Genomic DNA, 15,679 nt, shown 5'->3' with positions numbered 1-15,679 from the left:
AATACATTAACCCCTTCGCTGCCAGGCCTTTTCCCCCTCCTGTGCCGGGCCTTTTTTTGCCTATTTGGGGCAGTTCGCGCTTAGGCCCTCATAACTTTTTGTCCACATAAGCTAACCAAGCCAAATTTGCGTCCTTTTTTTCCAACATCCTAGGGATTCTAGAGGTATCCAGACTTTGTGGGTTCCCCTGAAGGAGGCCAAGAAATTGGCCAAAATACAGTGAAAATTTCGTTTTTTTCAAAAAAATTGGAAAAAGTGGCTGCAGAAGAAGGCTTGTGGTTTTTCCCCTGAAAATGGCATCAACAAAGGGTTTGCAGTGCTAAACTCAGCAGCTTCCCAGCTTTCAGGAACAGGCAGACTTGAATCAGAAAACCCAATTTTTCAACACAATTTTGGCATTTTACTGGGGCATACCCCATTTGTGCAATTTTTTGTGCTTTCAGCCTCCTTCCAGTCAGTGACAGGAATGGTCATGAAACCAATGCTGGATCCCAGAAACCTAAACATTTCTGAAAAGTAGACAAAATTCTGAATTCAGCAAGGGGTCATTTGTGTAGATCCTACAAGGGTTTCCTACAGAAAATAACAGCTGAAAAAGAAACATATTGAAATTGAGGTGAAAAAACCATCAATTTTTCTCTACGTTTTACTCTGTAACTTTTCCCTGCAATGTTAGATTATCGAAAGCAATATACCGTTACGTCTGCTGGACTCCTCTGGTTGCGGGGATATATAGGGTTTGTAGGTTCATCAAGAACCCGAGGAACCCAGAGCCAATAAATGAGCTGCACCCTGCAGTGCGTTTTCATTCTATACCGGGTATACAGCAATTCATTTGCTGAAATATAAGGAGTAAAAAATTGCTATCAAGAAAACCTTTGCATTTCCAAAAAGGGCACAAGATAAGGTGTTGAGGAGCAGTGGTTATTTGCACATCTCTGAATTCCGGGGTGACCATAGTAGCACGTGAATTACAGGGAATTTCTCAAATAGATGTCTTTTTTACACACACTCCTATATTTGGAAGGAAAAAATGTAGAGAAAGACAAGGGGCAATAGTACTTGTTTTGCTAATCTATGTTCCCCCAAGTCTCCCGATAAAAATGGTACCTCACTTGTGTGGGTAGGCCTAGCACCCGCGACAGGATATGCCCCAAAACACAACGTGGACACATCACAGAAAACAGAGCTGTTTTTAGCAAAGTGACTACCTGTAGATTTTGGCCTCTAGCTCAGCCGCCACCTAGGGAAACCTACCAAACCTGTGCATTTCTGAAAACTAGAGACCTAGGGGAATCCAAGGAGGGGTGACTTGTGTGGCTCGGACCAGGTTCTGTTACCCAGAATCCTTTGCAAACCTCAAAATTTGGCTAAAAAAACACATGTTCCTCACATTTCTGTGGCAGAAAGTTCTGGAATCTGAGAGGAGCCTCAAATTTCCTTCCACCCAGCGTTCCCCCACGTCTCCCGATAAAAATGATACCTCACTTGTGTGGGTAGGCCTAGCGCCCGCGACAGGATATGCCCCAAAACACAACGTGGACATATCACAGAAAACAGAGCTGTTTTTAGCAAAGTGACTACCTGTAGATTTTGGCCTCTAGCTCAGCCGCCACCTAGGGAAACCTACCAAACCTGTGCATTTCTGAAAACTAGAGACCTAGGGGAATCTAAGGAGGGGTGACTTGCGGGGCTCGGACCAGGTTCTGTTACCCAGAATCCTTTGCAAACCTCAAAATTTGGCTAAAAAAACACATGTTCCTCACATTTCTGTGGCAGAAAGTTCTGGAATCTGAGAGGAGCCACAAATTTCCTTCCACCCAGCGTTCCCCCACGTCTCCTGATAAAAATGATACCTCACTTGTGTGGGTAGGCCTAGCGCCCGCGACAGGATATGCCCCAAAACACAACGTGGACATATCACAGAAAACAGAGCTGTTTTTAGCAAAGTGACTACCTGTAGATTTTGGCCTCTAGCTCAGCCGACACCTAGGGAAACCTACCAAACCTGTGCATTTCTGAAAACTAGAGACCTAGGGGAATCCAAGGAGGGGTGACTTGCGGGGCTCGGACCAGGTTCTGTTACCCAGAATCCTTTGCAAATCTCAAAATTTGGCTAAAAAAACACATGTTCCTCACATTTCTGTGGCAGAAAGTTCTGGAATCTGAGAGGAGCCACAAATTTCCTTCCACCCAGCGTTCCCCCACGTCTCCCGATAAAAATGATACCTCACTTGTGTGGGTAGGCCTAGCGCCCGCGACAGGATATGCCCCAAAACACAACGTGGACATATCACAGAAAACAGAGCTGTTTTTAGCAAAGTGATTACCTGTAGATTTTGGCCTCTAGCTCAGCCGCCACCTAGGGAAACCTACCAAACCTGTGCATTTCTGAAAACTAGAGACCTAGGGGAATCCAAGGAGGGGTGACTTGTGTGGCTCGGACCAGGTTCTGTTACCCAGAATCCTTTGCAAACCTCAAAATTTGGCTAAAAAAACACATGTTCCTCACATTTCTGTGGCAGAAAGTTCTGGAATCTGAGAGGAGCCACAAATTTCCTTCCACCCAGCGTTCCCCCACGTCTCCCGATAAAAATGATACCTCACTTGTGTGGGTAGGCCTAGCGCCCGCGACAGGATATGCCCCAAAACACAACGTGGACACATCACAGAAAACAGAGCTGTTTTTAGCAAAGTGACTACCTGGAGATTTTGGCCTCTAGCTCAGCCGCCACCTAGGGAAACCTACCAAACCTGTACATTTCTGAAAACTAGAGACCTAGGGGAATCCAAGGAGGGGTGACTTGTGTGACTCGGACCAGGTTCTGTTACCCAGAATCCTTTGCAAACCTCAAAATTTGGCTAAAAAAACACATGTCCCTCACATTTCTGTGGCAGAAAGTTCTGGAATCTGAGAGGAGCTACAAATTTCCTTCCACCCAGCGTTCCCCCAAGTCTCCCGATAAAAATGATACCTCACTTGCGTGGGTAGGCCTAGCGCCGGCGACAGGAAACACCCCAAAGCGCAACGTGGACACATCCTAAATTTTGGAAAAAAACAGAGGTGTTTTTTGCGAAGTGCCTACCTGTAGATTTTGGCCTCTAGCTCAGCCGGCACCTAGGGAAATCTACCAAACCTGTGCATTTCTGAAAACTAGAGACCTAGGGGAATCCAAGGAGGGGTGACTTGCGGGGCTCGGACCAGGTTCTGTTACCCAGAATCCTTTGCAAACCTCAAAATTTGGCTAAAAATACACATGTTACTCACATTTCTGTGGCAGAAAGTTCTGGAATCTGAGAGGAGCCACAAATTTCCTTCTACCCAGCGTTCCCCCAAGTCTCCCGATAAAAATGATACCTCACTTGCGTGGGTAGGCCTAGCGCCGGCGACAGGAAACACCCCAAAGCGCAACGTGGACACATCCTAAATTTTGGAAAAAAACAGAGGTGTTTTTTGCGAAGTGCCTACCTGTAGATTTTGGCCTCTAGCTCAGCCGGCACCTAGGGAAACCTACCAAACCTGTGCATTTCTGAAAACTAGAGACCTAGGGGAATCCAAGGAGGGGTGACTTGCGGGGCTCGGACCAGGTTCTGTTACCCAGAATCCTTTGCAAACCTCAAAATTTGGCTAAAAATACACATGTTACTCACATTTCTGTGGCAGAAAGTTCTGGAATCTGAGAGGAGCCACAAATTTCCTTCTACCCAGCGTTCCCCCAAGTCTCCCGATAAAAATGATACCTCACTTGTGTGGGTAGGACTAGCGCCCACGAAAGGAAAGGGCCCAAAACACAACGTGGACACATCACATTTTTTTATAAAAAGCAGTGCCTACCTGTGGATTTTGGCCTGTAGCTCAGCCGACACCTGAGGAAACCTAGCAAACCAGTGCATTTTTGAAAACTAGAAACCCAGGGGAATCCAAGATGGGGTGACTTGCGGGGCTCTGACCAGGTTATGTTACCCAGAATCCTTTGCAAACATCAAAATTTGGCCCAAAAAACACTTTTTCCTCTCATTTCGGTGACAGAAAGTTCTGGAATCTGAGAGGAGCCACAAATTTCCTTCCACCCAGCGTTCCCCTAAGTCTCTCGATAAAAATGGTACATCACTTCTGTGGGTAGGCCTAGCGCCCACAAAAGGAAATGGCCCAAAACACAACGTGGACACAACATATTTTTTCACAGAAAACAGAGGTGTTTTTTGCAAGGTGCCTACCTGTGGTGTTTGGCCTGTAGCTCAGCCGGCCCCAGGGGGGGGGGGGGGGGGGGGGGCAGAAATGCCCTAAAATAAATTTGCCCCCCCAACCCCCACCCTCCCCCGCCGGGAGCGACCCTTGCCTACGGGGTCGCTCCCCCTGCGTGACATTGGCACCAAAAAACAAATCCCCAGTGCCTAGTGGTTTCTGCCCCCTTGGGGGCAGGTTGACCTAAACTCAGCCAATCTGCCCCCAAGGGGGGCAGAAATGGCCTAAATACAATTTGTCCCCCAGGGGAGCGACTTTTGCCCCCTGCGTGACATTGGCGCCAAAAAACAAATCCCCGGTGCCTAGTGGTTTCTGCCCCCTTGGGGGCAGATTGACCTAAAATCGGCCAATCTGCCCCCAGGGGGGCAGAAATGGTCTAAATACAATTTGCCCCCCAGGGGAGCGACCCTTGCCTGATGGGTCGCTCCCCATCTCTAAAAAAAAAAAAAGAACAAAAAAAAAAAAAACACAAAAAAAAAATTTGCCCTGGCGCCTAGAGGTTTCTTCCCCCCCTGGGGGCAGATCGGCCTAATAATAGGCCGATCTGCCCCCAGGGGGGGCAGAAAAGGCCTTCCCAAAAAATTGCCCCCCCCTGGGAGCGACCCTTGCCAAAGGGGTCGCTTTGTTGCGTGACATTCGCGCGCAAAAACAAACTCCCTGGTGTCTAATGGTTTCTGCCCCCCTTGGGGGCAGATTGGCCTTATCAAAATAGGCCAATCTGCCCCCGAGGGGGGCAGAAATGGCCTAAATATATATTGCCCCGTAGGGGAGCGACCCTTGCCTAAGGGATCGCTCCCCACCTAAAAAAAAAGAATTCATCAAAAAAAAAAAAAAAAAAAAAAGGTCCCTGGTGACTAGAGGTTTCTGCCCCCCCTGGGGGCAGATCGGCCTAATAAAAGGCCTTCCTAAAAAAATGCCCCCCTGGGAGCGACCCTTGCCCAAGGGGTCGCTCCCTTTTGCCAATTTCAAGAAAAGAAAAAAAAATCCCTGGTGTCTAGTGGGGTTTCAAAAGCCGGAGTGCAAGCAATCCGGCTTTTGAAACCTGTGAGAGACTTCAAAGGGAAGGAAATACATTTCCTTCCCTTTGAAGCCTCTCGGGGCCTCCCCCATGGGATTGAAAAAGAAATGCAAAAGCATTTCTTTTTCAATCGCGCTGGAAGCTCTGCTTCCAGCGCGATGGGGGAGACCCTGTGACTAATCAGCGCGCGCTCGCGCGCTGACGTCACAGGGGGGGTTCGGGGGGTCGGGGGTGGGAGGGGAAGGGCTTCCCCTTCCATCCCTGACTTGGGGGGGTGGGGGGGAACCCCACAGAGGGAGCGAGAGCGCTCCCTCTGGGCTCTGTGCACAGGACGTAATGGTTACGTCCTGGGCACAGCAGCACTGTGCCTCAGGACGTAACCATTACGTCCTGGGCACAGAAGGGGTTAAGAAAGTCACACAACACAAAATAAATCCAACACCAATTTATAAAAAATAGGTCCTATTTTATGAATTATTAGACGACAAAACAAACAAAATCCACCAGAGCATTCTGGAAATTTAGATTTTTAAGGAAAACTTAAATCACTGCTTTTCATTCAAAAGGCCAACAATCATTGGTAACTTCCACGATTAACTGAAACTTTGTAAAACTTTTATAAAGTTTTGTTTAGCTACTTCTGTCCATTTTTGGTGACCAACTCTGGCAGGGATGAGGTCAAGGGGACCAGTAAGGATTTGTAGGACCATTACCATGTCACCAAATCAGTCTCCGATCCAGTCCAATGCTCTCTGGGTGAACCCCTATAGACTTCAATGGAGTGGTCCTTATTCAAGGGATACATAATGAGGTCAAGGGGACCAGTAAGGATTTATAGGGCCATTACCTTGTCACCAAAGCAGTCTCAGATCCAGTTCCATAGACTTCAATGGAGTGGTCCTGATTCAAGGGTTATAGAATTCTGAGGATGTTGTAGGATGCTGTATGGTCGAAAGTGGGCTTCTTGGGGCTACTCCTTGGTCCACAGTGTTGGTGGGGTGATTTTGCGGGATATAAACCCCTGTGGCGAACATCCTCTGGGGTCCAGTAAAAGTCCATTTGGCACTGGACAGCTGGTCTATGGTCACAGTGAAACCAGCTGTTCCCTTTGGTGAAGGATTGTGTATGTCCTGGGTGACCACACTGCAATATCACAGGTCCTGCAGAGACGAGTGCAATTTTGAGCTTTAGAACTTGGTCTCCCCAGCTGCATTTCTGTGGTCAGTGGCAATCACACAATTGTTGCTACTGACTAGCCAGGGCAGCCCATCTTCAGCTTTTGTGGCCCTGGTGCTGTAAAAGGAAGTCAGCTAAGTCCCTCTTGGAGTTCACCTCTTCTTTATAGGGCTCAGGAGCAACTTTTTTGTGAGCCAGGCACCATGGACTTAGTCCTCTCATTGCTAGCCCAAGGAACAGCAGGTGCAGTCCAGCGGTTGATTCAGCCTTTCTTGCAGATCTAGGTAATGGCAGGGCAGTCCTTCTTCGGTACTCTCTCCCGTCTATTATGTGATTTGAGGTCCGGGTGCCATATTTATGATCAGAAAGTGCCCTGAAGGAATGTGGTGGTTACTAGCCTATGGGCTACCATGTCCTTTCCTGCCTGATTATGACTTCCTGCGATAGGTGACATCTAGCTGTCCGAAAGTGGACTAATCTGCCCACTCCCAAGATGGCTGGACCCCACTCTTGGTGTGTGGAGCTTAGTAGCCCACCCTGAAAGTGTCACTACCCAAGGACTACACACCCACGGAAAAAAGGTTTGACAACTAGTCTTCCCTCTGTATTTCCAGCACCAAACTGTCTACCTGAACAAAAGAGCAGCCCGTCTTGTGTGTGTCCACCATTTGCCCTTTAACGGCAACCTCCCCTTTGCAGCTTGCCTTATGAGCTCACACCCTATGTGGCTTTCTGCCAGGGAGAGGTAACACTTCTTCCAAGGGCAGGTCTCTATTGTTCCCTTTCCGGGGAGTCTTTCACACTTCTCTCCAGGAGGGCAGAAGGCTGTCTTGTGGCCAGCATCTGCAACTTGCCACTGGAAGACTTGGGCAAGAGAGTGGCAAATTTCTAACAGTTGCATTTACTTAAAAGTTACATTAACTTTGACTTGGACATCAAGTTGAATGTTATTGTGATGATTATTTTGGTACCTTGAAGTACTAACTTTAGTAGTCCAATTCAAAAGTTTGCACTGTTGAGTTGTTAGCGCGTAACGCTTCACTTGGCAACGGGGGTACCTGAGTTTCCATCATAAAAACGACAATTTAAGGTTTTGCTGTTAGGACATATAAATATACACATTCTTGATTTTTATTATGAAGCACCCTGCATCCAGACTCGATAGGCCGGCTGTAGAGGTGATTTTTATATATATTAAAAACAGAGGTTTGGGCTTTGCCATTCATTTAAATGTTAAGTCAAGTTAGCAGTTTAAAACTGCTCTACCAGTCTGCAGTGGCAGGCTGGGGGGCATGCTTTACTCTGTCACACTCAGGGTAGCACAGTGAGTGCTGCAGCCCTTGGAGGGGCATTTTAACATACAGGCTATGGGTACCCATGGTACCATATACTAGGGACTTATTAGTAAGTTTTTTTGTGCAAAATTAGTAAAAGACAATTAAACATACATTTCTAAGGGTCAGAGCACTGGCAGCGAGATCTGGTTAGCAAGCATCAGTGCGCTTTGAATACACAAGAACTGTCAAAGCCACTAGGTCTCGTCTGTGCAAGAGCCATTGACTTTGCCAATGTGTTTTAGTCATGTTGTTCACCAGCATGGCGCTGTTCAGCATAGCTACAAATTATGGGTATATTTACAAGCCCTTGCACCACCGGAGCGTTACTTTTTGCGACACTCCGGTGGTGCAATGCCCTCGCCATATTTACAAGGCGGTGTTAAGCCACTTTTGTTTTAGCTTAACGCCAACTTGTAAATATGGGCCATCTAATGCAGTTTTTTGCGGCAAAGGGGCCTGCAATGGGTGTTGCTGTGGGTGTACCCACGCAACACCCATTGCTTTTTGACACTACCCCATATTTACAAGGAAACGTAAATCTGAGGTAGCACCAGAAACTAACCCCAGGGGTGGCGTTATAGTGGCGCATTGAGGAAAATACTTAAAATTCTTCTTGTTTTTTTGCTCTTTATATGTGTGCTGCAGAATGCAGAACACATAGAAGGAGCAAATTGGCATCAGTGATTGTTTTTGTGCAGGAAGGTTTTCCTTCCTGCACAAAAACAATCACCCCTGCAACGCAGGCACCCTTGCATCATGGTGCAAGGGTGTCTGCGTTGGCGCTAGGCAGCTAATTTAGCACCGACGCAGGGGAGAACACAGGGATGTGTTGTATTCTTGTAAATGCGGTGCATCCCTGCCTTCTGGAAATGACACACCTTGGCACAGCACAATTGCTTGTGGCACTGCACTCCACCATTTCCTTGTAAATATGCCCCTTAGGCCCATATTTATAAATTTTTTTGCACCGCATTTGCGTAATTTTTTGATGCAAAAACGGCGCAAACTTACAAAATACAATTGTGTTTTGTAAGTTTGCGTCACTTTTGCGTCAAAAAGCGGAGCAAATGCGGCGCTAAAAAGTATAAATATGGGCCTTAGTTTCATAGAGGAGAAAGGCGTGGAGTGCCGTAAAGTGGAATGGTGAAGAGTGGAGTAGAGTGTTGTAGAGTGGTGTGGCAGAGAGCCTTGTTTATTGGAGTGACATAGTGTGGAGTCGTGTAGAGTGGCATAGACTGGAGTGGCAGAGGGTATAATGGACGGGTGTAGAGTGCATTGACGTAGAGTGTTGCAGAGTATAGTGGCAGTGGCACTAAATTCAGTAGCGTACAATGCAGCGTTGTAGAATGCAATGGAGTAGATTAGACTGGTGCATAGTGAAGTGCAGTGTTGCAGAGCAGAGTGCTGCAAAGTGGAGTGGCGCAGAGAAGCGTGGAGTGGCATAGAGTAGAGTGGTGCAGAGTGGAGTGGTGTAGGGTTAAGTGATGCATAGGGCAGTGGCGCAGAGTAAAGTTTAGTGCCGTAGAGTGCAGTGCCATATAGTGCAGAGTAGAGTCAAGTGGCATAGAGTGCAGTGGCATAGAGGGTGCAGAGTGGAGTAGCATAGAATGGTGCAGAGTAGACTATAGTGCTATAGAGTGCAGTGGCTTAAAGTGCAGTGGCTTAGAGTGCAGTGGTGTAGAGTGGAGTAGTGCAGAGTAAAGTGGCTTAGCGTTCACTGGTGGAGAGTGCAGTGTTGCAGAGTAGAGTGGCATAGAGTTCAGAGGCAGAGAGTGCAGCATTGCAGAGTACAGTGTTAGAGTGCAGTGACGTCGAATGGAGTAGAGTGACAGAGAGCAGTGGCTTAGAGTACAGTGATACTGAGTAAAGTCTTGTGGCATAAAGTGCAGTGACATAGAGTGCAGTTGTGTAGAGTGAACTGACGTAGACTACAGTGGTTAAGAGTAGAGTGGTGTAGAGTGGAGTAGAGTGGCGTAGAGTGCAGTGGTATAGTGTAGAATGTTTCAGAATAGAGTGTAGTGGTGCACGGTAGAGTGAAGTTGATTAGAGTGGCATAAAGTGTAATGGCCTAGAGTAAAGTGGTGTAGAGTGCAGTGGTGCGGAGTAGATTAGAGTGGCATACAGTGGATTGGTATAGAGAGCAGGGGTGTAAAGTTTAGTGTTACAGACTAAAGTGCATTGGTATAGAGTGCAGTGGCGTAGAGTGCAGTGTTGCAGAGTGGCAAAGAGTGGAGTTGTGAAGAGTAGACTGGTGTGGCCTAGACTGGAGTGGTACAGAGAAGAGTGGAGAAGAGCGCATTGGCATAGAGTAGAGTGGTACAGGGTAGAGTAGAGAGGCAAAGGGTGAAGTGGCATAGAGTGGAGTGGTACAGAGTGCAGTGGTTTAAAATGGAAAGGTGGAGAGTAGAGTGGTAGCACACTGCCATTACAGACAACACATTTTCAAATGAAGTGACCATTACATGTGCACAGACATACAGTTTTACTAATAAAGCTATACAGTGCACAGACACAAATGTGTGGAAATTGCATCATGTAGTTTAATTTTGATCATATTTGTTTCCAGCACACTTCAGAAATAACAAAAAATGTACTTCATTTGCGCGTTCATAATTCTGATACATTCTGAAATACTTACACAGTTCATTTAAATGTTGCCGGGTGCTAGAAAAAACTGTTTCCTAGCCCTAATATCCAGCAAGATAATCACATAAATCCTCTCATTTTTAAGCCACAGAAAGAAAAGCAAACAAGCGCCCTTGAAAGACAGCACCTGACATATGACATCGGTCTTTGAATGCACATCAAATGTGATGAGATAAGAACAAGATTTAAAGGCCTGGTAACATAAAGCAAGTTTGTGGAAGAATACAGACAACACGGTTTAGGCAACTGGAGGGATGAATTGGAACTGGAAAGTACATAGAAAAGAAAGCCTGCAAATGGAAAGCCAGAAAGTGTGAGTCACAAACCTCAAAGCCAGTTTAATCAACGAGCAGAATGCATTCCTAGGTCAACTTTTTTAAAGTCCCAAAGATGTTTTTAGCAAACCACACAGCTGCGCTGTCTGGTAGGCTGCAACCTAAAAACCAGCTGCATCAGTCCAAGACTTTCAGGCTTATCATTTTGTTACACGAGACAAACAAGCATTGATTATCATACCTTTTAAGCTTAGTAAGTGTGCTTCATACTATGTTTAGCGTCAAACATAAATTATTCAGCATACCTTTTAAGCTAAGGGTTGCTTCATAGCTAGTTTGTATGCATAAAGGGGCCATATGATTAGAGTCTTAAGAAGTAAAGTCATCAATTAAAGATTGAATGGAAGCTCAGAAAAAGAGATTCAGGATGTGTTCTATGGCTGTTGTTGGTCTTTTAAGGATCATGTTAGTAGTTTGTAAAAGGGTTGATTAGTATTGGATTCTGCACTAATAGCCTCCGGTTCCCGGGTTGTGTAGCGTTTGGTGTAGTATAAGAAGCCTGTTCTAAAAGATCTTTCATGAGATTTTTCAGAAGGTGGCATGTAAACAAATATCACTTCCTACCTATTTTATAATAAGGTGTCGGGGAGGTCTTTATTGATAGGAGGTATGCATGAATGCAGATGGTCCTTTGAAAATGGTTAGGCGCGTATGGGGTTAAGTTGCATTATTTGGAAATGTGAGGTGTCAAATATTTTTTTTCTAGGTTTTATTTTTGTGAAACAAATGTGCCTAGACGGATAATAGTTTCATGTGCTAAAAAATGAGGATGGTATTAGTAATGGTTCCAAAGGATTAAATTTACCTCATGGCATCTGCGCCAGGGGAGCTACTTGGGTTACTTTTTAGGTTTGGATAGTGACAGCATTAGCGTGCATGCTTGTTTGAGCTCTACACAGAGAGAAAAGGGTGTAAGGTTAGAAACCGTTGATTGTGGTAAGTATCTTCCCAATATTCATCAGCCCACATCCATTAGCCTTTAGTTGACTGCTACACCATTAATGATTTTTGGAGTTTTGCCTTCAAACCAGGCAGCAGCTGGTTTAGAAAGGACTGCACTTTCTCTTTTTACCTTCCATTGCTCATGACGTCACAGGAATGGGGGTGCAGGGCTACCTGAAAGTGTGAATGCTTGCTTTTTATCAGTGGTCCTAGGAGGCCACATGGAGCAGCTTCTTCTACGTAGCTAATCAGAACCTAGATAGCATGAGTCTCGAAAGGCAGAGTTGCTCTCCGCTGGGAATGAGAACAAATGGTCGTCAAAAAACTCCACCAAAATTTGCAGAAGTGAATGCGGAAGCAGTTCTTATATGTTTAAAATAAGATGGCACCACCCTCTCTCTCTTACTCTTTCGAGTGCAGATCCTGCAGGGGTAATGGAGGAGGAAGCAACTAGCCGCTACTCCTCCCAAAGACAGGGACCTGCACACAGTAAGCACTCCCTGACCACCTTATGCTGTGCACCCACAGTGCTCCCCACACTGCTCCCCAACACACTGCCCCAGCCAACCACACACACTGTCCCTACCACTTGTCTTTGCCTTCAACAGCTTGCTTTTTCATCCATCCGTGCACTGTCGTTCGTCCATTCAGCCATTTATTCATCCAACCATTAACTCATTTTCCTGTACTCTCACACGTCCATCCTCACAACACATACGAAAATTCACCAGTCAACAGTTTCACTTACAAAAAGCCAATACTATTCGCTTCTTCAATGTTTGCTACCAAATGTAGAAAGATGAGTTTTCAAAGCTAATATGAGTCTTTTGCCTCATGTAGGTGAAGCTTTTTGTTATGATTTTGTGATTAACTTCTCTAGTCAGCTATGTTGCAAGACACAAATGCACATGTCTGCCTCGGATAGCCCTTAAAATTCAAAGAATACCTGCACTCATTGGAGGTCTCAGTGGAGCAGAGTCAAAGGGCCTAAAGGCTTGCAAAGCTGAAAAAATTGACTTTCACAACTGAGAAAAGAAGGTAGCCTAAAAGTAGAGATCCTACTTATTGATGTAAGATCTATAAATGACAAAAATCAAAACCCATTCCCATTTACAGACTTCCGCCTTCACCTTATAACGAGTGTACACATTCAAGTACTTTGCAGCAAAAAGACGACAACATGTTCTGACCTATTTGCCCACTAACTTGAGAATTGTACATGAGAAAAGCTGATGTTTTCATCTGATTCGTGCTTTTGCCATAAATTGTAATTATTTTTAAACACAGGTTCTGGTGTACACTTCACAGTAAGTTTTTATAAAAATAGACCCAATACACAAACATAAGATTGTGAACATAGGTTTACCCGCATGTAGGTGCATGTCCATTGCTATGTGTAAAATTACAATCATTGGAATTTGCAAAAAACTTATCTGTAAAAAATTGTTATAGACGTAAACCATTCCACTCAGGTACACCTAAATCTACAGATGCAAATATCTCACTCGTAAAATTATGTATGTAATTTCTGTCAGTGCACAGGCTCAACGTAGACAGAATATTGATCTGTGATTTGGAAGACGGGCTAGGAAAATAGCCACATCTAATAAAAATTAGATACAGCAAGCAGTGCTAACAGGTATGCACATTCATGGAAGCAACTTCCAGAGCCTGCTCTTTCTCAAATAAGCAACTGGTATCATGATTGTTGTGAGAGTGGTTTTATGAACTGTGAGGAGATCAAAAAGAAGTGGTAGTACAAGAGAAGGCATGTGAAGGACACGTTTGCCAGGATACAGGTTGGAGCTGTACTCCCTAGTGGTAGCCCCAAATCATGCTTGAAACCATCCTTCTAGAGCAGTGGTTCCCAACCTGTTGTCCGGGGACCCACAGGGATCTGCGAAGCTTCCTCAGGGGGTCCGCAACTGCTTAGAAAATTAAATAATATTAACAGATTAGGTCCCCAGCTGTCAGTAGTGACTCAGTGGGGGGCCCCCGGATTCCAATAAAGATTCAGTGGGGGTCCCCAGGCTCCAGTAATGATAAAGTAGGGGTCCACAGAAGTCAAAAGGTTGGGAACCACTGCTCTAGAGCAACATAGGGGCATATTTACAAGAAAGTGGCGCATCACTCCTGATGCACCACTTTTCTTGCGTTGCCCTGTGCCACTCTAATAACACCATGTTTGTGCCATATTTACAATACTGTGCACCAGTGGCGCAAGTTAGAACAATAGCCTAAAAAATTTTGACACTATTGTGTCGCTTTGCAGGATTAGCACCAAAAATGATGCACTAATCCTGCAAAGTAAAGAGAGGCCCATAGACGATTGTACAACGAAACAACGACTTCAAAAACAACTACTGCCTTAGCAACGAGGTCGGAACACCGACCTCGTTGCTACTACTAATGATTTTACCACGAATGCCTTAACAACGATATTTCGTTGTAAAGGCATTCCTGATAAAATCATCAGCAATAGGCACCATTCACCCTACATCCCTCACCCCACCCCCCAACCCAACCCACCCCAAAACCTAAAACCCCCTGACCTCCACCCACTCCCCAAAACCAAAAACGCCCCAACCCCCAACCCCACCCCAAAACCTAAAACCCCCTGACCCCCCACCCACTCCCCAAAACCAAAAACGCCCCACCCCCCCAACCCCACCCCAAAACCTAAAACCCCCTGACTCCCCACCCACTCCCCAAAACCAAAAACGCCCCACCCCCCCAACCCCAGCCTAAAACCTAAAACCCCATGACCCCCCACTCCCCAAAACCAAAAACGCCCCACCCCCCAACCCCACCCTAAAACCTAAAACCCCATAACCCCCCACTCACTCCCCAAAACCAAAAACGCCCCACCCCCCAACCCCACCCTAAAACCTAAAACCACCTGACCCCCACCCACTCCTCAAAACCAAAAACGCCCCACCCCCCCAACCCCACCCTAAAACCCCCTGACCCCCCCACCCACTCCCCAAAACCAAAAACGCCCCACCCCAAAACCTAAAACCCCCTGCCCCCCACCCCCTCCCCAAAACCTAAACCCACCACTTACCTTCGCCAACTCCCTTCTTTGTACCTTAACCACGCATCTTCGTTGTTCAGAACATACGTAGTTAAGGCACAAAAAACTGGAGTCGTGGTTAAAAAAAGCGTTGTTGCGCTTTCGTTAACCACGACTTTCGAAAAAAAAAAGTCGTAAAAAAGGATGTTTCCCCCCATAGACTAATATGGGTGTGTCATTTTATATGCCTGCCTTAGGCAGGTGTTAAAAATGACGCAACAATTGGTGCAATGATATCTTATAGATCTCACTGTGACATTTTTTAGGGCCTCCCGGCGCCGGAATGCCCCCCCCCTTGCATACATTAGGCCTGGCGCAGGCATAATGTGCCACAACGTTGTGCAAAGTGGACAATGCAAGCATTGTGCCACTTTGTAAATATGACACATCAGAAATGGCAACCTAATGCCACATTAGCGTAGAAAAGATTATGCTAATGTGGCGCAAGGAGGCGCAAAGGATTCGTAAATATACCCCATAGTCTTTACACCATTCACCCATGCCAGCTGCATGGCCAAAATGTACTAGAGACTACTGTCATCAAACTAGGAAATATTCCCTCATAAGTCTAAGTATGACTGACCATCAAAGCATCTTTGCACCTGAAATATGCTTACATGGCAATCAGATGTACAGAGACCGATACTAAACATACAAAAACTGTTAAACTAAAGGTGTACATCTGTACATAAAATCATATCTGCACAGGCAGGTACAAATAGATAATGTAATCAATCATGTTTTAGTCTTCTTCCAAGATCCAGTGTGTGCACCGTGTGTAGGTCCAACCCGTATACCCTAGGTATGGCAGGGCCTCAACCATGAATACCCCCCAAGCCCACTCCCAACATCCAGCCAGGTAGGTGCATATGTAATTTTACATCTACCCCCACACCACAAAGAAGT

The sequence above is a fragment of the Pleurodeles waltl genome, chromosome 1_2 (genome assembly GCF_031143425.1).
Source record: "Pleurodeles waltl isolate 20211129_DDA chromosome 1_2, aPleWal1.hap1.20221129, whole genome shotgun sequence".
Taxonomy (NCBI): Eukaryota; Metazoa; Chordata; class Amphibia; order Caudata; family Salamandridae; genus Pleurodeles; species Pleurodeles waltl.
Note: the sequence above shows the minus strand (reverse complement) of the source record.